Below are 23,292 nucleotides of genomic sequence, written 5' to 3' on the forward strand. Positions count from 1 at the left end.
TAATATTTTAACATGTAATTAATATAAAGGTTACTAATGAGATACTTTACATCACTTTCTTCTGTACTCAGTCTTTGAAATTTAGTCATTATCCGATACACAGCATCTTAATTTGCACTAGCCACATTTTGAGTACTTAATAGGCATATATAGCTAGTGGCTGCTATATTGGACAGAGCGGGTTGTGAAGACTGAAACCTGAGCTTGCCTGATTAAAAAGCCTCAATTCTCAACCACACTGCTCTCCTGCTCCATAAGCGCTGTAATGATAAATACAAGAGGAAGGGAGCTTGCAGACTATCATTTAATCCCACGGTTTCACCTGGTGCCCTCCACACTGCTGGTGGCCCCAGTTCAGAGCATCGAGAGCAGTGCTGGTCAATAGAAATATAATGGAAGCCATATTTGTGATTTAAAGTGTTTTAGGGGGGCGCCTGGGTGGCTCAGTCAGTTGAGTGTCCAACTCTTGATTTCAGCTCAGGTCACAGTCCCAGGGGTATGGGTTCAAGCCCTGTATTGGGCTCCACACTGGGCTTGGGGCCTGCTTGAGATTCTCTCTCTCCCTCCACCCCTCTCCCCTGCTTGCTCACTCTTAAAAAAAAAAAACAAAAAAAACAAAAACAGTTGAACATAGAGCTACCATATGATCCAGCAGTTCCACTTTTGGGCATATGCCCCAAAGGATTGAAAGCAAGGACTTAAAGAGCTATTTGTGTTCCTCATGTTCATGGCAGTGTTACTCACGATAGCCAAAAGATAGAAGCAACTCAGATGTCTTATTGATGGATGAATGGATAAATAAAATATGGTGTATAGATATATACAAGGGAATGTTATTCCGCCTTTTAAAGGAATTCTGACACATGGATGAACCTTGAAGACATTATGCTAAGTAAAATAAGTCAGTAACAAAAGGACACATACTGTCCTTGTATACATACATCACTTACATGAAGTACCTAGAGTAGTCAAATTCATAGAGACAGAGAGCGGGCTTCTAGGGGCTGGGAGGAGGGGATGAGGAGTTAGTGTTTAATGGGTACAGAATTTCTGTTTTGCAAGATGAAAAGAGTTCTGGAGATGGATGGTAGTGATGGTTACACAACAGTGGGAATGTACTTAATGCCACCATGCAGTGAACGATCATTAAGATGGTAAATTTCACATTATGTATATTGTACCATAATATATTTTTTAAATCCCCCTCCTTCCAAAAAAAAGATGTAATAACTTCTGAGACCATCTATGAACATTTAGAATGGGAAAAGACATGAAGGAGACATGAGAGTGAAGGCACTGAGAAAAATAAGCTACCAAAAACTATAAGCATACTGATTCAAAAAGGTAATTTAAGGGTGATTTAAAAGCTACTAGAGGGGCGCCTGGGTGGCGCAGTCGGTTAAGCGTCCGACTTCAGCCAGGTCACGATCTCGCGGTCCGTGAGTTCGAGCCCCGCGTCGGGCTCTGGGCTGATGGCTCGGAGCCTGGAGCCTGTTTCCGATTCTGTGTCTCCCTCTCTCTCTGCCCCTCCCCCGTTCATGCTCTGTCTCTCTCTGTCCCAAAAATAAATAAACGTTGAAAAAAAAAAAATTAAAAAAAAAAAACAAAACTACTAGATAGCATTTGTTCTGTCACTACTTTAAATAAAGAACTCTGTTCTATTTTGCATTCATTTTCATATTAAGTCTTCAAATCCCGTGTGTATTATTACCCTTATGATACATCTCAATTTAGACAAGCCACAACTGAAGCGCTGAGTAGCCACATGTGGCTCATGGCTACAGTATCAAACAGCGTATGTGTAGAATCTTCTGACCCTGGCAGAAACTCTTTAAACCAAACAAACAGATTTGTTTTTAAGGATGTTGACTCTGCTGGCAGTGTTAGAAGTGGACAGAAGGGGAGAAAGAACTAAGGGCTAGAAGCTTGAAGGGTTGCTTTGGACTCCAAGCCAGAGCAGACGGGGGACTGAATTACAGTAAAGCACACAAGGATGTGCCAGTAGCCCTTGTGTTGGTGCACTTGCTTGGTGTCAGGCATAGTATTGCACCCCTTACGCCTCCACTTTATTCTTGCAGCAGCTCTGAGAGATTGAGTCTAACACCTCCACTTACAGAAGAGGAAATGCAAACACTGAAGACACAAGCACCTTGCTCAGGTTACCAGTAAAAGCTCATAGGTAGTAGAATCGGGATATAAACCAGGCCCGTCTGGCTCCAGATATTATGCCCTTAACCATTGGACTATGTCTCTCAAGGATGTAGACAGAAGGTCCAATGTGAAACATTTATAGACTTCTAGGATTTGACAACAGCCAGATAAGGGGAAGGTGGGCGAGGGCTGCATAAAGGATGCAGGAGTGATTTGGAGATCAGACCTGTTGCTTGGAAATCTGGATGAATGGTGGGAAGTGAGATGAAGATCTAGGCAGTAGAACATGATGGCTGAGTCTTTTGCTTATTTTGTTCTGTTTCTTTTGAGGTGTGAATGCCAGGTAAGGAGAGGCAGAAACTAAGTGTGTAGCTTTTAAAGAACTACAGGGAGCAGTGGCAGTTGGAAGTGATGGATTTGGAGCTTGACAGATAGTTTAGAGCTGGCAAGGACAATTTGGATGTCACTATGTCACTTGGGGACAGGAGATTGCAAGGTCCTGGGCAGGGGGAGTTTGTTGCCTTGTGAAGAGCTTGTAGAGGCGTGGGTCTTAACCTCCTTTGGGTCCTGAATGACTTTGAGACTGGCTGAGAAGTTGGAAAGAGCCACTTGACCAATGACCTCGGTGCAAGTAGTTTGGACAGACTGGGAGGAGGCAGTGGAGCCTGCAGGGTGCCAAAGACCGACTGAGCAAGGAAGTTGAATAAGCTGGATGGTGGAGGCTGGCTCTGCGGGGGAGGGGGAGGAGGGAGGATGGGAGAGAGCCAGTTAAAGGGCTGACTTCTATTCTTATGAGACTTAAGTGGCATTTTAACTAAAGTCAGATGAATTTTATCGTCCAAGATTGTCATAGAAACACCACCACCAAACCAATATGTAATATTAAAGCTGCCCTAACAAACAGATAAACAAATACAACTTTTACCAAGTTTATGATGGCTGACACATCACATCCGTTCTCACATATGCCATCAGGAGAAGTTCTTAGAAACTTTTGATTTAGGCACTGGAAATCTCATGGAAAAAACATAAATATGCTTACTAGTTTGCATGTCCCCAAACACTCTCCTGAGCGTGGCAGTGGTGAGTGTGTGTGTGTGCGCTCGTGTACCATGGGAAGAGAGTTGAAATGGGAATGGGGGACGCGTGTACATTATTCCCAGTTTGATGATGGTTGTGGATATTTGATGATGGTTGTTGGTATTTTATATTTGTACAGTCATGGTCACTCTTGTTTTCATGATTTGTCATTGACTTTACTGTTTTATAGACTAGAGGAGGCTCAGGTGCTGAGACCTATTGCTCGTCCCTACCCCTGGGGGACCTTGGCACCTTAAGGTTGCTCGAGACGGATCCGAGAGCCCCCATGAGGCCCCAAATGCATCTTCCATCTAGCTTTCAACACCTGTGTCCTGATACCCCTCAGGACAACAACATGAAAGTGAGTGTGACCCTGAAGAGTTACAGGAAAATGTGGAACTTGTTGATCAAATCCAGTTGTCCATTATGGTTAGACACCCTAAGATAAGGGGTGGATTTGCCTAGAACTACTCTGGTTCTAAGTCACAAGACTGATAAACCCAGTGAATATTATTTAATCATGCCTGTCAAGGGAAACTGACAGCTTCCTTCTGAAATACTAACAGCATTCAAAACATTACTTATAGAGTGAACATATTAAAACTGTCCTGGACCACCTGGGGTAGCACCACAGTCCCACAGTATTCTGGGGACCGGGCCTCGGGCTCCTGCAACTCCGTTCTGCTCAGGCCTGGAGGGCTGCCCTACTCTGGATAAGGGATCTGGAGATTTTCCAACAGACAGGGTGAACGAAAATTTTAATTAGCTTTCCTCCCTTCTTGATAAGGAAATAGATTTGAAATTTGACTTGTCAAATTAAAAATAGAGAAACCTGGGGGACATCAGAAAGGACAGGGGAATGAGCTAAAGAGGGAGATGATTTGGTGACAAAAGCTGCCGGGTGGAGGCAATGGGACTGCTATGACTGGGGCCGTGCTGCTGGCATCATTGGATTATGGAGAGCTTTAGAAATAGTGATATATGGGGGCGCCTGGGTGGCTCAGTTGGTTGAGCATCTGACTTGATTTTGGCTCAGGTCATGACCCCGGGTTGTGGGATCAGGGCTCAAGTGGGGCTGTCTGCTGAGTGTGGAGCCTGCTTGAGATTCTCTCTTTCTCCCTCCCTCCCTGCCTATCTACCACTCGTGCATGCTCTATCTCATAGTAAATAAACTTTAAAAAAACAGTGATACATATGTATCCAAGAGAATTGAAAGCAGGGTCTCAAAGATATTTGTACACCCATGTTCATAGCATTATTCACAACAGCCAAAAGGTAGAAGCCACTTAAATGTCCATTGACAGATGAATGGATACAGAAAATGTGGTCTCTGTATACGGTGGAATATTATTCAGCCTTAAAAAGGAAAGAAATCATGTTGCCTGGGACAACATAGATGATAAACCTCGGTGACGTTGTTACAAGTGAAATAAGCCAGTCACAGAAACACAAATACTGCGTAGTTCCACCTATATAGGAGATATTAAAGTAGTCAGACTGTTAGAAAGTGGAATGGTGGTTGCCAGGGCCTGGGGGGAAGGGGGAAAGGAAGTTGTTCGGTGGAAACAGAGTTTCAATTTTGCAAGAGGAAAAGGACTCTGAAGACTGTTGCAGGGCAGTGTGCATATAGTTGGACTACTGTGCAGTGCACTTAAAAATGGTTGAGATGGTAAATTTTAGTGTTTTTTTTTTTTTTTTTACCGTAATTAAAAACACAAGCAGGATAAATCAACGGATGTACCTTTTGCTGTTACACTAGATTATCATCCTCCCGTGGCTAGCCTGTGCATGGTAGTTAGAGCAGCACGGATTGCTGCAGTGACTGTGACTTACCGCGTGCTTACTGTGTACCAGGAGGCACGCTGTATCCTTTTGTAACCCTATCAGTTCACTGAGCAGCGTGCCAGCTCTGCGAGGTAGGCATCTTTATCTGCACTTACCACTGGGGAGTCCGATCATGAGAGAGGAAGTTGTTTGCCCAGGAATACACGGGTCGTAATGAAAGGGTTTGGGGACAGACCCAGCCCTGTCTGATACTAGATTTGTAGCCCCATTCTCAGCTTCCGCTTATTCATCCGTTCATTCACTGAAAATCCTTACTATGTGCCAGGCCCTGTGCCCGCCACTGAGGATACCGTGGCCATAGGCCCTGATGTTACAGAGCTTAGAGCCTAGCTGGGGTGAGAGACAGTAAGCAGGAAAAAGTGTAAATGCAGATGCAGTGACCAGTTTTGGTAAATGTTATGAAAGAGACAGGGTGCTGCGTGGAGGACTGGTCAGCATGGAAGTTGGGGCCTGACGCAGACATGTTCCCAGAAGAGCTCACGAGGGCTGTGATTCTCAGGAAGAGAGGTGTGCTGCCACCACCACCACCAGGGGAGTCTGCAGGGGCCTCGCTGATCCAGATAACATGACTGAAATAAAGGACAAGAAACGAAAACATTCCCTCAAGACAAGAAGGTAGAATTCGAAGAGGCAAAGGGAAAGAAAGCCCAGAGCTCCTCTGTCAGGATTATAGACGAGTGTCTGAAAATGTGCAGCCCAGTGGCCTGTGATGAAAGAATCCCAGTCCTGCCAAATTCCAGTAGTGTTCTCTTGTTCCACTGGGCCACGTCACCCCTCTGGGCCTCAAATTCCTCATGTGCATGGGGAGAAAAAGAAAGTAAAACATCCACCTAGATAGGTTTCTGGTAGTATTAGTAGTGATAGTATAATCATTACAGCACTGCTCCTGTGTAATTGTCTTCTGATGGGGCTGCATCTCGAATGCTTAGTTCTAATTGCCACATTTTGAGAGTGACCTGGACAGATTAGGTGTATCCAAAGAGCAGGTCACTACAGAAAGTGTGGAATGAGTTTGGGATGCTTACCCTGCAGAGGTGAGTGCTGACAGGGGAAATGGTCATCTCCAATGTGCACAGGCTGCTATGTGGACAGAGTGGTTGACTGAAGAGTGAACAATGAAGGGTGTTCACTTGTTCTGTGTCCATTCAAAAGGCAGATCTGAAACCTGGGAATCAGGCCTGACTAAGAAAGGAACTTTGCAATAAATGGTTATAAGCGATAATGAGCTCCTGGACCACGGGGCTACTCTAACTAGAGACTGGATAACAGGTTGCTGTAGGAGTCTTTAATTGGGAAGGATGTTGGTCTGCATATATGTCTGATTCCTTTGTCTTAGATGTTTCTAAGTTATTTTAGAACAGTGGCTTTAAGCTGGCAGCAGATGGAGTATATTTAGATGTTGTGTTATATTTAGTTGTAGATGAAGTGGCCAATGTACACCATTACAGAAGTTCAACCAAAAGCCCATCTGTATTTATTAGAAATTTGAAATGTAAATGAGCGCCGCATGGCATTGACCTTCATCACAGGTTCTTGTCCTCTGCCCCAACCCCATTAGCCACTCACCTTTTCACTTGTTGCTATCTGTATCAGCCCACACACTTTGGAAAATGTGCTAACATTTTTTCCATTTGTATATTAATTCAAATTCTAATTGTTTTGAATACGTGGTACATTGACATTGTTGAGAATTTTAAAGGGTTCACTGGGAAAAGCTTCCCTGACTCCCTATTCCCCTGTCCAGAGGCAACCATGGTTACTAGCTTCTCATGTATTTGTCTAGAGATATTTTAAGTGTATACATACCTAAGCACATGTGTTTTTTTCTTTCTGCACTTTGCTTTTTTAAAAAGCATCCAACTCTTGATTTTGGCTCAGATCATTATCTCACAGTTCGTAGGATCGAGCCACATGTTGGGCTCTGCGCTGGGCATGGAGCCTGCTTAAGATTTTCTCTCTCTCCCTCCCTCCTCTGCTTGTGCACATATACACACTCCCTCTCTCCCTCCCTCTCTCTTGCTCTAAAAAACTTTTTTAATTAAAATTAAAAACCTGTATCAAGATGTCTTGAAGATTAATCCATAGTAGTATAAAAAGTGCTCCCTCATTCCTTTTCACAGGTGCATATTATCCTACTGGCCGTGTTGTGGACAAGGAGGCTATCTCCAGTCCTGTGTTATTACAGCATGGACAGTGGATTACCTTGCATGTCCACTATCGCACACGTGTACAAGTATATCTGCAGGCCATGTTCCTTGAGGCCGACTTGCTGACTCAAAGGGAATAAGCATTTGTAATTTTGTTAGCTATTGTTATATAGTTCTCAATAGAGGTTTTACCAGTTTTCTCTCTTGCAAACAGTGTGAGTGCCTTACTTCCTCAAACCCTTGCCAAATCAGTATATTGTCAGACATTCTGAGCTTTTCCAAAGTAAGCGAAAGAAAGAATCTGAGTGCTTTTAATTAGCATTTCTCTTACTGGGAGTGAAATCAGTATCCTTTCTCCTGCGTACAGTCTTGCTGGGCTTTGTAGTGAGGCCATTGAAGAAAGTCATCGGTGCAGACTGAGCCTGGAAGGAGGGGGAGGAGCATCATATCCACAGGAGAGAGGCTGAGAGTTCTTTTTTAAATGAATGTTCGTGAGAGGTTCAAGCAGGCTCAGTCTCCTGCAAGCTAGTTAGCCCGTAAACTCTCTCACCCACATTGGAAAAATTCAATTAAAACAAAACAAATGTAATTCAGAAGTAAAACCACATCCAGAACAAACCATTTATATTGCTTTTTAAAATTTTTAGTCTTAAATTTAATAAAGTGATTTACTTTTGTATTTGAAACAAAATTTAGGATGCAAGTAACATAATAATGTTTAAGTTTGCAAGGAGCTGCCCCGTGCTTCCCAGCGTGCAGGCTCTGACTGGTTGACTCTCAGGGTATCCTTTGATCCCTCAAGGTTTGCTCCCAGCCTCCTCCTGTCCCCAGCTCCTCATCCCCCACCCTGCCCACCCTCTGTCCGCCTTCCCTCGGCTTTTGCGGTGAGCAGGTTTTGGCAAAGACCACAGTCTTTTCACTCGGAGCATTGGCATTGCACAGCCTCACTGCTCAGTAGCGGCCTGACCGTTAGTTCTCTAAAATGCTTCTGACCAAACTGGCCCCGTCCAGTTTTTCACCTGGAAAGGAACCTTCCAGTCTTAACAGCACAGGTTCGCTTTTGAGTTTTGCAGTAAGCTTCCCAGGTTCAAACCTATCTTGGTTGATGGCAGGGCCATCCTTCAAGTCCCTCAGATCAGAAACCCAGGAGGTCTCCCTGATTGCTATGGATACAGTGTCCACACACTCCATCCAGTCCTTCAGGAAATCTTGTCGGCTCTACTTTGAAAACGTATTTAGAATCCAGCCACGTCTCTGCCTCCATCTGCACCATCCTGGTCCACGCTGCTGTCATCTGCCGCCCGGATAACCTCCTGACAGGTTTCCCGCTTCTCCACTTGTTTCTCCTGCTGTCTGTTCTCCATGCAGCCAGCAGAGGCGACCTGGAGACACAAGTTGGATCGGGTCAGCCCTTTCTGTTCCAAGCGCTCCCCATGGCTCTGCCCACCTCAGGGAAACCAGGTCGTCATGGCACGTGGCTCTGCACAGTAGGCCTCCTCACCTCTCTGACCCTGTCTTCTCCCACCCTCTCGACTCCTCCCACCCATCTGTCCTGGCCTCCATGCTGGCCTTTGAACCAGCCGGGCACATTGTCACTTCAGGGTCCATGCCAGCTTGTGTGCTCTTCCCACACATCCAGATGGCTCCCTGCCTCACCTCCAGGTCTCTGCTCCCGTGTCATGTTCTCAGGCCATTCCAGACACCACGTTTCACACTGCGGCCTCATCCCTCCCCACCCAGTGTGGACTCCTTCTCCCTTCCCTGCTTTATTTCTCTCCATTGCACTTACAATTTGATTGATTTATTTGCTTTATGGTCTGTCTTCCAAACTAGAATATAAACTCCAGGAAGGTAGAGATCTTTATTTATTTATTTTTTAGATCTTGCTCATACTAAAGCATCTAGAACAGTGCCTGGCACAGAGTAGGTGCTTAGCAAACAGTTGTTAAATGAACTGTCTCTCTTTTCTTTACCAAACTTGTTCCTCAGAGTCTGTCAAACCTAAACTAAAATAAACAAGTGTACTTTGGTACTGGTACTGGTGATGTGAATTAAATCCAGGAGCACTCATCCCTATTTTTTGAGGAATCTCACAGTGTAAATACTCAGGCATCATTTGGGTAACAACATGGGGAGAAATCAAGTATGACACAAGAAGTGCCATTAAGGAGAATGCTAAATCCATTCAGACTGTATCTGGAGGATTCAGTTTCGATTCAGGCGCCGCTCCTAAGAGGGCTGTAGACAAATAAGAACACGTTCAGAGAAAAGCAATGGGGAGGTGCAGACGGTCCAACCCGTGACACGAAGTGCAGGAACAAGAATGGGGAAAAGACTTCTAGGGAATAGGATTCCTTTTTTGAAATGTTGAGAAGGTGTTCTGTGGAAGATTACTAGGTCCACAGAGAAGATCTGTAGACCTGGAATCATTTCCTTACTCCCCTCCACCCCATCCCAAGCACATCTAGCTCTTGTGCAACCTGAACGTTAGGAGAGAGGCCTTCCTAAAGAAAAAAAGTATAAAGAATAGAAGTATAAATTTATAAAAAATAATAGATACAGGCCACTGAAGATGCCTGTGCAGTGAGGGTCTCCAAAGCATCAGCTTCATTTATTTCACGATAAATCCACCCCAGTCAGATTGCATATGCCAGCAAAACTGAGCTCCTTGTAATTCTCCAAACACACCATGTTTTCTCTTCCTTCGGTGGCTTCACATAGAGTGTTCCCTGTCTAGAACACTCTTCTCAACAGTATCTACTCATCCTTTAACTTCTAATTCAAAGGTTACCTGTTCTGTGAGGCCTTAGCCGAGTCCTCCGGATAACTTAGGTGGTATGGCTTTTCCCACACCCTTACTGAATCCCATGCGTGCCTCCACTATGGTACCTGGCTTCTTGTTTGACTTTGGTTGATTTGTCAGGCTTCCCTTATACTGTGTATTGGTCAGGATGGGCTGGATTATGCCATAGTAACAAGCAAGTCCAAAAACCTCAGTGGCTTAAAACAACAAAGGTTATTTCTTGCTCACACTGTGTGTATACATTGTGGGTCAGCTTTTGTTCTCACTTTATGTTAACAGAGTAGGCACAATCTGGAACACTGCCAGTTGTGGGCCAGAGAGTAAATAGTGAAGCAGAACATGTACTTTCTCTTAAAGCTTTCTCCTAGAGATGGCATACTTGTCTACATTCCATTGGTTATAACTAATTGCAGGTGGTTAGGGAAATCCAACGTGACCCGTAGGCGAGGAAGCTCCAGAATATTGGCCAGTAGCCTCACAGCCTCAACAATTAGCTTCTTGAGAACAGGGGTGGCACAATTCTAAAAATCTTTATATACCCAGTATCTAGCACATGGTACTTAGCACATAGTAAGTCTTCAACTATTTTGAGTGAAAAATGTAGAGAGCGGAACCTAAAAGAAGGTAATTGCTTTCCGTTTACTGCAAGGAACCATTTCCAACATCTTTTCAACCTCAATAGGTGCTGACCTTCCTGTCTCTGGAAGTATTCAAGCATAGGCTTTCCTAACTGGTTAGTGATATTTTCAACATAATTCATGCAAAGATGAGTGATTAGAGACTGATGTGGTCTCTAAAATCCCTTTAATTCTGGGTACTCTGTATTTATATCATAATCACCTTTCTGAGCTTGAGAAGGAATAAATTTGTGTTCACGGAAAAGGTGATAACATCTGACTGGAGCAGGCTATTTCTGTTGGTGACTTGAGAGAAACAAGAATGAGTTGAGGGGAATAAACAAGTAGAGGGCTCTGGCCCCAAGCCCTCCACTGAAGGGTGATTACTAAATGCACAAAGTATCGTGTCCCTTACAACCCAGAGCGTAAAAGGAGGCCAGCACTGGACTTGGCGTTGCTTTGACACTTGAGGATTCGGCTTAGAAACAGGCTTGAACTCTTTGTGATTCCTTTCTTTGTTTCAGCAAAACCTGATAATTGTAGCCAGAAGATCTGCTGGCCTGCCAAGGTTCTGCCCACACACATTCCTGAGGATGGACGGTTCCCTTGTGTTCTCTTTGTTATAGATTCCTGATGACTGACTTGGTCTAGTCACTTGGCCCCGCTGTAACAGAACTCTGTAGTCATACATAGGAGTAAATAACGTGCCCCCTCTTCTGACAGTGTAAAATGTTATACATATTAAGGATCATGGTAGCCCTGTCAAATCCTAATTAAAAAAAAGACAACACTGGAATAATTCAGCTTCTAAAACCTTTGAGCCCTTGGTAAGTAGGCTCAAAATAATAGAATTCATAATGTAAATAATGTAAAAATAATTAAAGGTAGTGGGTTTATTATTCAGTTGGTATTCAGAGTGAATATGGTCTAAAAAACAACATGGGATTTAGTCAGAATATCAGGCTCGTCCGCAGATCTGCTGTGTGACTTTGTCACGTCACCTCAATGCGAAGATGGGGGAAGGGACAATAACCACCGGCGACTTGGAAGGCTAGGGGGATGGATCAAAAGAAATGAAAGTACTTTGCAGGCTATGAAGCACTTCGAGTGATAACATGGAAGTAAATCCAGTTTCCTAGTTGGTCATGGAAATTTCTCGGCCTTTCTTTCTAGCATAGCGGTGGCGCCATCAGTGCAAATTGATCCTCTTGTGTGTGGTGTTATCTTAGACTGCAGAAGTCTCTTCAGATGGAACCGATTGATTCAATTCGGAGCTTCTGGCAGTGGTTCACAGCACCAGCCACTGATCCCCACTGCTGGGATCACTTGACTCATGCTGAACAGTGATCCTGAAAGGTATCCACACGTTCGATCACTTATAGCCCTGACTGAATTCATATGAGAACCTGCCGGGTTTTTTGTTTTGTTTTGTTCGCACATCTGGCTCCAGTACAACTTGTTGACACGCTTCGGGTGCTTAAGGGGTTCACTGATTTTTTTCAGCTACTGTGTGCAACTCCATGCAAATATGTGATATTTAGGATGTTTGTAAGTAGGGCTCTTTTTAAGTATCAAAATTCTGTAAGTAGGGCTCTTTTTAAGTATCGAAATTCTGCAAGGATTCTGCCTCCATTTGTGCCCTTATGGATTTCAGGGTGTCAAGCGTTCTTTGAAGTGGTCAGATTCGTTGATGGATTAAGAACCGTGAGTGGTCACCATCCCTCCACCTCCCTAGTCCAGGCCACAGCAATTATCATGTATTGTTCCAGGCAAATGACCTCCACAAGTCAGGCTTAGCAAGTAAATGACAAGATAGTGATACCACTTAGGGGCTCCATGTTGACAAAGCCTGGGCACCCCTCCTGCGCAGATGGTTCATGTCACATCGAACCTCCCTGGCTCTGTGTGAGCGACTTAACAACCACCCCATATGCTGGCCTCTCCATTGCAGGGTGTACTGCTCACTGGCACTATTAATTTTACCTATTTTAATATCTACTGATATTTTTTAATTAAAAGCAATACATTGGGCACCTGGTGGCTCAGTCGGTTGAGTGACTTTAGCTCAGGTCATGATCTCGTGGTTCGTGAGTTCGAGCCCCACATCAGGCTCACTGCTGTCAGCATGAAGCCTGCTTGGGATCCTCTGTTCCCCTCTCCCCACCCCACCCCCCTGCCCCCGCCGCCACTTGCGCTCTCTCAAAAATAAATAAATATTTAAAAAGCAACACATGACTGTTACAAATTCAAACAATATAGAAAGCACAAAGTTACAAAAAAAAGGTAAATGTTCCTGTCTGTCCTAATAAAATCACTCACTATTCAATGGATCAGTATTTATTCTTTGTTCTTTTAAATTCTGTTTCTATTCAAGAAATATAAGTCTACAAAGATTGTCCTTTAAAAAATGAAACATATTTTGCAGCACATTATATATTATTATTTAAATACGTCTTAGAGATGTATTCACATCAGTACTCATAGGTCTTAACCTTTTTAAATTTTTTTTTTCAATGTTTATTTATTTTTGGGACAGAGAGAGACAGAGCACGAACGGGGGAGGGGCAGAGAGAGAAGGAGACACAGAATCGGAAACAGGCTCCAGGCTCTGAGCCATCAGCCCAGAGCCTGACGCGGGGCTCGAACTCACGGACCGCGAGATCGTGACCTGGCTGAAGTCGGACGCTTAACCGACTGCGCCGCCCAGGCGCCCCATTTTTTTTTTTTTTAATTTTTTTTTTCAATGTTTATTTATTTTTGGGACAGAGAGAGACAGAGCACGAACGGGGGAGGGGTTAACCTTTTTAAATGGCTGCGTTTCATTTCCTAGTGCTACCTCTATTGTGTGTTTCATCACCACCCGACTAATGGACGTTGTTGCTACTACGAAATGATGCAGTGGATAACCTGATTGGGATCTTTGCGATCATGTGCGTGTATTTTTGTACTTCATCAGATTATGTGGGCTTTTCAGAGTGAAATGGCTAGATAAAAGGAAAGGCCTTTTCAAGTTTTGATGGCTATTGCTAAATTGACCTCCATAAAAATTTCACCAATTTGTACTCTCCTATTGCATGAATATGACACAGTCTGTTTTTCTGATTTTTGTCAATCTGTGAAGGAGGAAGAGCCTCATTTAAAAAAAATTTTTTTTTAATGTTATTTTTGAGAGAGAGAGAGAGACAGAGACAGAGAGAGAGAGTGAGCGAGCACGAGAGGCTGAGGGGCAGAGGGAGAGGGAGATGCAGAATCCAAAGCAGCCTCCAGGCTCTGAGCTGTCAGCACAGAGCCCAGTGCAGGCCCAAACTTAGCAACCATGAGAACATGACCTGAGCCAAAGTCAGATGCTCAATGGAAGGAGCCACTTAGGTGCCCCGAGCCTCATTTTTAATTTAATTTGCATTTCCCTAATTACCAGTGAGGTTGAGCATCTTTTCTAGTTAATAGCTTGTGGTAATTTGCTTGTTCATTTCCTTGCCCCCTTTCTAGTATTTTTGTCACATACATTGTAAACATTATCGTCATCTTATAAATTTCCTCCCAGTGTGTCACTTATGTCTAAGCGTTATTAATGGTTTCCTTTAGTAGTCAAAATTTATCATATTTATGAAGTCAAATCAATCAACCTTTTCTTTTGCAGTTGCTAGGTTTTAAGTCTTGCACAGAAAAAATTTTCAGCACAACTTAAAAAGACTTTTACTGTATTTTTTCTAATATGTTTGTGATTTTGTTTGTTGTATTTCTCTGTTAAATTCACCTGGAAATTATTTTTCTTTAAAATATTGGTGAGGATTGAACTTAGTTGCTCTAATACTTATTAATTTGCCTCACTTTCCCAACTGATTTAAAAATAGCACTGTTTTCATACTCTGAAAATTCCATATATGCAAAGTGTATCTAGATGATCTATTCATCCATTTATCATTTCTTATGCTGATAATACACTATTCTAATTACTCAAGCTTTAAATGTTTTTTTAATGTTTATTTTTGAGAGAGAGAGCGAGGGAGGGGCGGAGAGAGAGCGAGAGAGAGAAGAGAGAGAATCCCAGGCAGGCCCTGAAGTCAGTGCAGAGTCCAAGGTAGGTCTCGATCTCACGAACCATGAGATCATGACCAGAGCCAAAATTAAGAGTTGGATGCTTAACCACCCAGGCACCCCTCAAGTTTTAAATATGTTTTGATGTTGGGCACCTGGGTGGCTTAGTCGGTTGAGCAGCCAGCTTTGGCTCAGGTCATGATCTTGCGGTGTGAGCCGCACACCAGCCTCTGTGCTGTCAGAGCCTGCTTTGGATTCTGTGTCTCCATCTCTCTCTCTGTCTGTCTCTCTCTCTCTCTCTCTCTGCCCCTCCCCTGCTTGTGCGTGCTCTGAAAAATAAATAAACATTAAAAAAATATGTTTTGATGTCTTGTAAAGCAAGTTCATCTAAATAGTTTTGTTTTAAAACTTAAAGCTGTTTTGTGCTTTTTGCCTTCCAGAGGAATTTCAGATTTAGCTTGTCAAATTCTATAAAGAATCCTGATGGCAATTCCTCAAACATTTTTTAATAAAAACTTTCAGACATACAGAAAAATTGAACTAATTTTATAGTGAACACCCACATCCTCATCACCTAGACTTTACCGTCCCCATTTTACAGTACTTGCATTACCTGCTGGCATTTTGATTGTGATTGTGATTGTGATTGTACTGGATTTAGAGATTAATCTAGAGAGGACTAACATCTACATAGTTTTGAATCTTTGCCTCCAGGAATATACTATGACTCTCCACTTATTTAGGTCTTCTTTTTTGTTCTTGTTAGAGTTTTGCAGTTTTTGCCATATAGATATTGCCCGTGTTTTTACAAAGGTTTACTCTGAGATCTTTTCCAGTTTTGGTTGTTAATGTGAATGGGCTCTCCACCACCCCCTCCCATTTCCTTCTCTAATGGATTATTTTTGGCATAGGGGAAATGTAATGATTTGTGTGTATTGCAACTGTATCTCATCATTTTTTTAAGCTTATTTATGTTTTGAGAGGGATAGCATAAGCAGAGGAGGGGCAGAGAGAGAGAATCCCAAGCAGGCTCTGCACTATCAGCACAGAGCCCAATGTGGGGCTCGATCTCATGACCATGAGATCATGACCTGAGCCGAAATCAAGAGTTGGACGCTTAACCGACTGAGCCACCTAGGAGCCCCTATCTCATCCTCTTACCCAGTCCTCTTATTAGTTATAAAAGTTTTTCAGGAGATTTTCTTATTCATGTGCAAATAACACCAGTTTGTCTCATCTTATTGTCTAGGATCCCATTACAATGTTAAATAATGATAGTGGGAATTCTTACCTTGTTCCTGAGTTGAGTGTTTCACTACTAGGTGTAGTGTTTGTTGTGGTTTCTGGTAGAAATCCTTTATCTCAGGACGTTTCCCTCTTTTTTCCTTCATTTCCTAAATCTTTTAAAAAATGAGAGTTTAGACCAAAACAATAGTAGAGACCATTTGGACCTGTGAGACACATACAGAACCCTCCACTCAACAACAGCAGAATGTGCATGCGCCTTCTTCTCAAGTGCACCTGGAACATTCTCTGGGATGGATCATATGTTAGGACATAAAACAAAGCCCTAACAAATTTTAAAAGATTGAAATTATACCAAGTGCCTTTTCCAACCACATTTCTTTGTGGTTGGAAATGAGATGAAATGAAATGAAACAAATCACTAGCAAAAAGAAAACTGGAAAATCCACAAATATGTGGAAACTAAACAACACACTCTTGAACAACCAATGGGTCAAAGAAATCACAAGGGGAACTGGAAAATATCTTGAAACAAATGAAAATACAAACATAACATACCAAAACTTATGGATGCAGCAAAAGCAGTACTAAGAGGGTCATTTATAGTGGTAAATGTTTACATTAAAAAAAAGGAAGATCTCAAATCAACAACTCACTCTGCACCTCCAGGAACTAGGAAAAGAACAAACTAATCCCAAAGTTAGCAGAAGGAAGAGAACAATAAAGATTAAAGCAAAAATAAAATACAGAACAGAAAAACAATAGAAGCCAGTGAAACAGACTTGGTTTTTTGAAAAGATCAACAAACTTTGGCACACCCTTAAAACAAATTGGCACGCCCTTAGCCAGACTAAGAAAAAAGAGAGGAGACCCAATGACAAAAATCAGAGATGAAAGAGAAGACAGTACAACTGATGCCACAAAAATTAAAAGGATCACAGGAGACTATTAGGAACAATTATATGCCAACACATTGGGTAACCTAGAAAGAATGGATACATTCCTGGAAACACACAACCTACCAAGACTAGATGATGAGGAACCATTAAAGATCTGGTCAGACTTCTAACTAGTAAGGAGACTTGAATCAGTAATCAAAAAGCTCTCCACAAAGAAAAGCCCAGGACCAGACAGCTTCACTGGAGATTTCTACCAAACATTTAAAAAAATGACACCAAACCTTCTCAAACTCTTCCAAAAATTGAAAAGAAGGGAACACTTCCAAACTCATTTTATGAGGTAAGCATTACCCTGATACTAAAACAAAGATATAACAAAAAAGCTACTGACCATATTTCTGATTACTGTTGATACAAAAGTGCTTAACAAAATACTAGTAAATCAAATTCAATAGCACATTAAAAGGATTATATACCATAACCAAGTGGGCTTATTCCTGGAACCCAAGGAATGTACTACATATGAAAATCAATGTAATATACCACATTAACAGACTGAGGGACCAAAACCATAGGATTATCTCAATTGATGCAGAAAGAGCACTTGATAAGATTAGACATCTTTCATGATAACACTCCAAACACTAGGAATGGAAGGTAATTACCTCGACATAATAAAGGCCATATATGAAAAGTCCACAGCTAACATTATGCTTGATGGTAAAAAACTGAAAGCTTTTCCTTTAAGATCAGGAGCAAGTCAAGGATGCCCACTGACACCACTTCTATTTCAACATACTACCGGAAATCTTAGCAGAGCAATTAGTCAAGAAAAATAAAGGCATCCAACTTGGAAAGGAAGAAGTCAAATTATCTCTCTTCACAGATGATATGATCATATATGTAGAAAATCCTTAAGCCTCCACAAAAATAACTGTCATAACAAAAGAATTCAGCAAAGTTGCAGGACACAAAGTCAACACACAAAAATCGGTTGTGTTTCTATACACTAGAAGTGAAAAATCTAAATAGGAAAACAGACTCATTTACAGTCACCTCAAAAGAACAAAATAACTAGAGAGCCCAAAGACTCATACACCAAACACTACAAAACAGTATCAAAAGAGACTAAAGAAGACCCAAGTAAAAAGAAAGACATCTTATGTTCATGGATTAAAAGACTTAATGTTGCTAAAATGTCCTTACTACTCAAACCAATCTACAGATTCAATGCAATTTTTATTAAAATCCTAATGGCATTTTTTTTTTTGCAGAAATGGGAAAAATCCTGAAATTCATATGGAATTTCAAAGGACCCTGAATAGCCAAAACAGTCTTGAGAAAGGAAAGCAAAGCTGGAGGCCTAACAAATCCTAATTTCAAAATATATTACAAAGCTACAGTAAGAAAAATTGTATGGTACTGGCATAAAGATGGACATAGACCAATGGAACAGAGTAATAGCCCAGAAATAAACTCTTGCATATGTAGTTAAATGATTTCCAACAGGTGTGCCAAGGCTACTGCACAATGGAGAAAGGATAGTCCCTTCAACAAATGGTACAGGAAAAACTGGATCTCCACATGCAAAAGAATGAAGTTGGACCGTTACCTCACACCGTATACAAAAATTAACTCAAAATAGATGAAAGACCTAGACATAAAAGCTGAAACTATAAAACTTCAAGAAGAAAATATAGGGGTGAGGGCTTCATGACATTGGTTTGGTAATGATTTCTTGGATATGACATGGAAAGCACAAGCAATAAAAGCGAAAATAGACAATGACTATAGACAAATAGACAAATTTGACTATCAGATTTGACTATATCAAACTTAAAAATTTCTACACCTCAAAGGAAACAATCTAACAAACTGAAAAGGTGACCTATGGAATAGGAGGAAATACTTGCAAACTGTGTTATCTGATAAGGATTAGTGTCTAGAATATATAAAGAAATCCTATAACACAACAAATAACCTGATTGAAAAATGAACCAAGAACTTGAATAGACTTTTCTCCAAAGAAACTGTACAAATGACCAACAAGTATATGAAAAGATGTTCAGCATCACTAATCATTAGGGAAATTCAAATCAAACCAAATGAGGTATCACCTCATACATGTTAGGGTGGTCACCATTAAAACAAACAAACAAAGAAACAAACAAAGAAACAAACAGAAAATAACAAGTGTTGGTGAGGATGTGGAGAAATTCATTGTTGGTGGGAATGTAAAATGGTGTAGCTGCTATGGAAAATATTATGAAGGTTCTTAGAAAATCAGAAATAGAATTACCATATGTCCAGCAAGCCTACTTCGGGGTATATATGCAAATGTATCAAAAGCAGGGGTTCAGAGAGATATTTGTACACCCTTGTTCACAACAGCATTATTCACAATAGGCCAAACATGGAAGCATCCTAAATATTCTTCAAAAGATGAATGGATAAAATTTGGCATATATGTACAATGGAATGCTATTCATCCTTAAAAAGGAAGGAAATCCTGTCACATGGTATAACACGAATTAACTTTGAGGACATTATCCCAAGTGAAAGAAGCCGGTCACACAAAGACAAATACTGCATGCTTCTACTTTTATGAGGTATCTAAATTTGCTGGACTCACAGAAGCAGAAAGTAGAATGATGGTTTCCAGGGGTTAGGGAGGGGGGAAAAGGGATCCATTGTTGTTCAGTGGGTATACAGTTTCAGTTTTGCAAGATGAAGAGAGTTCTGGAGATAGGATACACGAGAATGTGCATATAGTTTACTGTGCTGGACACTTCAAAGTAGTTGAGATGGTAAATTTTATAGTGTGTGGTTTTTACCACAATAAAAAATTGAGAGAGCCTGGGTGGCTCAGTCAGTTGAGCATCTGACTCTTGATTTTGGCTCAGGTCAGGATCCCAGGGTTGTGGGATTGAACCCATATCGGGCTCCGTGCTGAGTGTGGAGCCTGCTTAGGATTCATTCATTTATTCATTCATTCTCTCTCTCTCTCTCTCTCTTAAAAAAAAATTGAGAGTATAATCTTATTAAATGCTGTTTGGTTCTTCTCCTTTAATTAATTAATGAAATTAATTTTTTAAAGAAATTTCCTAATATTTAAGACACTTTGAAATCTTGGCATAAACCACAGCTTCATTTATGACAGATTATGAGCCAATTTCCTTAATATATGGAGGACTCTCTACAATGCTAAGCAAAATAAGTCTGTCAGAGAAAGACAAATATCCTATGATTTCACTCATATGTGGAATTTAAGAAATGGAAAAAAAAAACAAAACCCAGACAAACCAAAAAATGGACTCTTCCCTAGAGAGAACAAACTGATGGTTACCAGAGGGCAGGTGGATGGCGGGATGGGGGAAACTGTTGAAGGGGATTAAGAGTACACTTGTCGGTCATGATGAGCACTGAGTACTATATGAATGGATTGTTGAATCACTATGTTGTACCCCTGAAACTAATACAGCACACTATATGTTAACTATCCTGGAATAAAAAAATATATATGGAGGACTCTCAAAATCCCCTAGAACAATGGACAAAAAAGAATTTGTTACAAAATGTCAATGATATGTGAGAAGGTTTTCAGCCATGCCTGTAAAGAAATGCAAGTTAAAACAATCGTGACCAGTTTTTTGTGTGTCAAATTAGCAAAGACTAATAGTAACTATATGCAGTGATAGTGAGGGCACTCTAGTTCTCTGGTGGCAAGAGTGAAAATCAGTATCTATTTGGAGGACAACTTTGTATTTTACTAACAGTATTTTACTAGTAAGAAATTCTTATAAGAAGGTCAGAATTTCAGAAATTCTCAAAAGCACAAAAATACATGCAGGGACAGTTTTTAAGCCATTGCCTGTAATAGCTTAAAAACTAGAGAAATGTGCAGATGTCTGTTAACAGCTGGATTGGTTAAGTAAATTACGATGCACCCATAATTAGAACGTCATTTCAAAGAGCGAGCTGAGGGGTGCGTGGGTGGCTCAGTTAAGCATCTGACTCTTGGTTTTGGCTCGGGTCATGATCTCACTGTTCGTGGGTTCGAGCCCCACGTCGGGCTCTGTGCTGACAGTGCGGCGCCTGCTTGGGATTCTGTCTCTCTCCCTCTCTGTCTCTCTGCCCTTCCCCCACTCTTGCTGTCTCTGTCCCTCTCAAAATAAATACACGTAAAAAAAATAAAAGCGTGATATAAACTGTGGACTCTGCCACTCTTCCCATTGTCACGGAAGACACCGAGGAGCAGAATGGGGTGTAAAATACAACTCCATATTTTGTTGTTTAAAAAGTGGTTATAATAATCTATGCCTAGAAAACATACTTGAAAAATGGACACCAGATTGTTAACACCAGCTGTCTTTGGGGTGAATAGGGACGAATTTTACTTCAGTTCATTGTTTCTGAGAGAGAGAAGTTTCTACATAAAGAGCATAATTTGAAGGAGGAAGTAAAAAGGGTAAATCTCAATATAAATCTCTATTGCTAACAATTTTTTTACAAAAAGAGAAGGCTACCTGCAAGTTTTTGTTTTGGATAAAGTTGAGATGTACACAGCGTCTGTTATACCACAGGACCGCCTTTGCAGTCTGTTCCAGGGCAGTTTTTAAGAGAATGCCAAGTTGGAAGAGTGGGTATCACTGTTACAGTCGTAGGAGACAGCCCAGTCCTTGGTGTGTCAGATGACCTCCGGGGCCCATGCACCGAGAACCCCAACGTCTACACAGTTTCCATACAGACACCCAAAAAAGGGGAGGGGCTTGGGGAGCCCTGCCCCGTCATGCAGTCTCAATAAAGCATACTGTGCCCCCCGAAATAGGAAGATGATTACTGTAAAATATTCGACTATACCCATATCTGTCGAACCAGCCTCATTATAGAAGTCACGTTCTTCGCCTGTGTGGTCCTCTGTTTGATCTTTCAAAACCACGAGCAGTATGCCACAATCTCTCCGTGAAGTTCTGTTTCTGTAACTCTGCCAGCTGCTCCCATGGTTCCTGTTCTTACTGATAAGTCGTGGGCTGTGTGTTTAGGAGGGCAGCCAGACTTGGAAGGAGTCTGCTGAGAGTCGCCTTTCAAAACATTGAGTCCTCCTGTTGAGCTCGTTGTGCTTCTAGTTCCTTCCTCAGAATTAAAACCAAAAAAAAAAGTTCTTATCTATAATGTAAAGTTAAACACTTTAAGAATTTGATCTATAAACATTTTTTTCAAGCCCCACATGGATATTTTGTAGTATTGAAATGTAGCGATTAATAACTGCAACTTTGCTAATTTAGTGAATTGAGCGGCTCTGAATTCCCAAAGACAGACTTTTCAAAAAGTTATATGCTAGGGGTGCCTGGGTGGCTCAGTGGGTTAAGCATCCAACTCTCGATTTCAGCTCAGGTCATGATCTCACAGTACGTGAGTTCAAGCCCTGCATCGGGCTACATGCTGACAGCACAGAGCCTGCTTGGGATCCTCTCTTTCCCTCTCTCTCTGCCCCTCCTCCACTCATGTTTCCTCCTCACCCCTCTCTCTACCTCTTCCTCCCCCTGCCCCTCCCCTGCTCACTTCTCTCTCTCTCTCTCTCTCTCTCAAAATAAATAAACATTAAACAAATTTTTTTTAAGTTAGATGCTTTTCTTATTAAAAAAAAATTACAAGATGAATTTTCAAGACAGAGTATAGAAAAGATTCTACAAAGAATGATGAGCATGCAGTTGTCACCTGGACCTTGTCTGTGGCTCTTTGGCAGCTTAAAACCTTGCATTTATATCCGCCAGTGTCACTCAGGGCTTGAGTTAGGAGTTCCACGTGGTAATTAGAGCCTCGTTTGTCAGAGCTGGTCCATGAATGTCTTGTGGATGAATGGTTTTTTAGATAATTGGGGCTTTACCCTTTAAGTACCTCTTTTATTGGATGCCCTGTTAAAAATGCATGACAAGTAAGCAAACCCAACTTACCTAAAGGTAAGGTAATGTTGCTAAAAACAGCCCACGGTAAGCATCTACTTGGTGAGCATATGGGTGTTCACTGTAAAATTCCTTCAGCTGGGTTGCATGTTTAAAATTTTTCCTAATACTGAGGGGAAAACAGCATTTTTGAAAGTCCTGCACACCCCTTATTCCAACAATGTTGTGGTTACTCAATGTGTGTGTGTGGAATGGTTAAGGCTGCCGGCTCTGGAGCCAGACTGCCAGGTTCCTGGGCCGTCTCTGCTGCTTCCCAGCTGTGTGCCCTTCAGGCGGTTACTGTCTTCTCTGAGCCTTGCCTTTCTTGTCTGTAAAATGGGAATGACAGTAGTTCCTGCTCCAGGGTTTGTTGTGGGAATGGACTGAGAAGATGTGTATATACGTGCCTCCCACAGTACCGAACACTCTACACTTTGGCAAGTATGGCCACTCTACCCCCACTACCGTTACATTGCAGGTACCTTCAGCGTTGACCCCTGGCCCACTCAGAATCGTTACTGCTCT

The 23,292-nt window shown here is 41.8% G+C and overlaps 1 protein-coding gene across 2 annotated transcripts in view; it reads left to right on the plus strand.

The window, feature by feature from the left end:
* Positions 1 to 23,292, plus strand: part of ZHX3 (zinc fingers and homeoboxes 3) — a 63,491-nt gene that overhangs the window by 31,399 nt on the left and 8,800 nt on the right. The window contains exon 1 of one of the 2 annotated variants that reach the window (XM_032592568.2): positions 11,816 to 11,999. The exons of the other annotated variant lie outside the window; for it this stretch is intronic. The gene's annotated coding sequence lies outside the window, so the exon portion shown is untranslated. Of the gene's footprint in view, positions 1 to 11,815; positions 12,000 to 23,292 lie in introns of those variants that run through there. 2 annotated transcript variants of the gene reach the window in all.

This window comes from Lynx canadensis, chromosome A3 (genome assembly GCF_007474595.2).
Source record: "Lynx canadensis isolate LIC74 chromosome A3, mLynCan4.pri.v2, whole genome shotgun sequence".
Classification (NCBI taxonomy): domain Eukaryota; kingdom Metazoa; phylum Chordata; class Mammalia; order Carnivora; family Felidae; genus Lynx; species Lynx canadensis.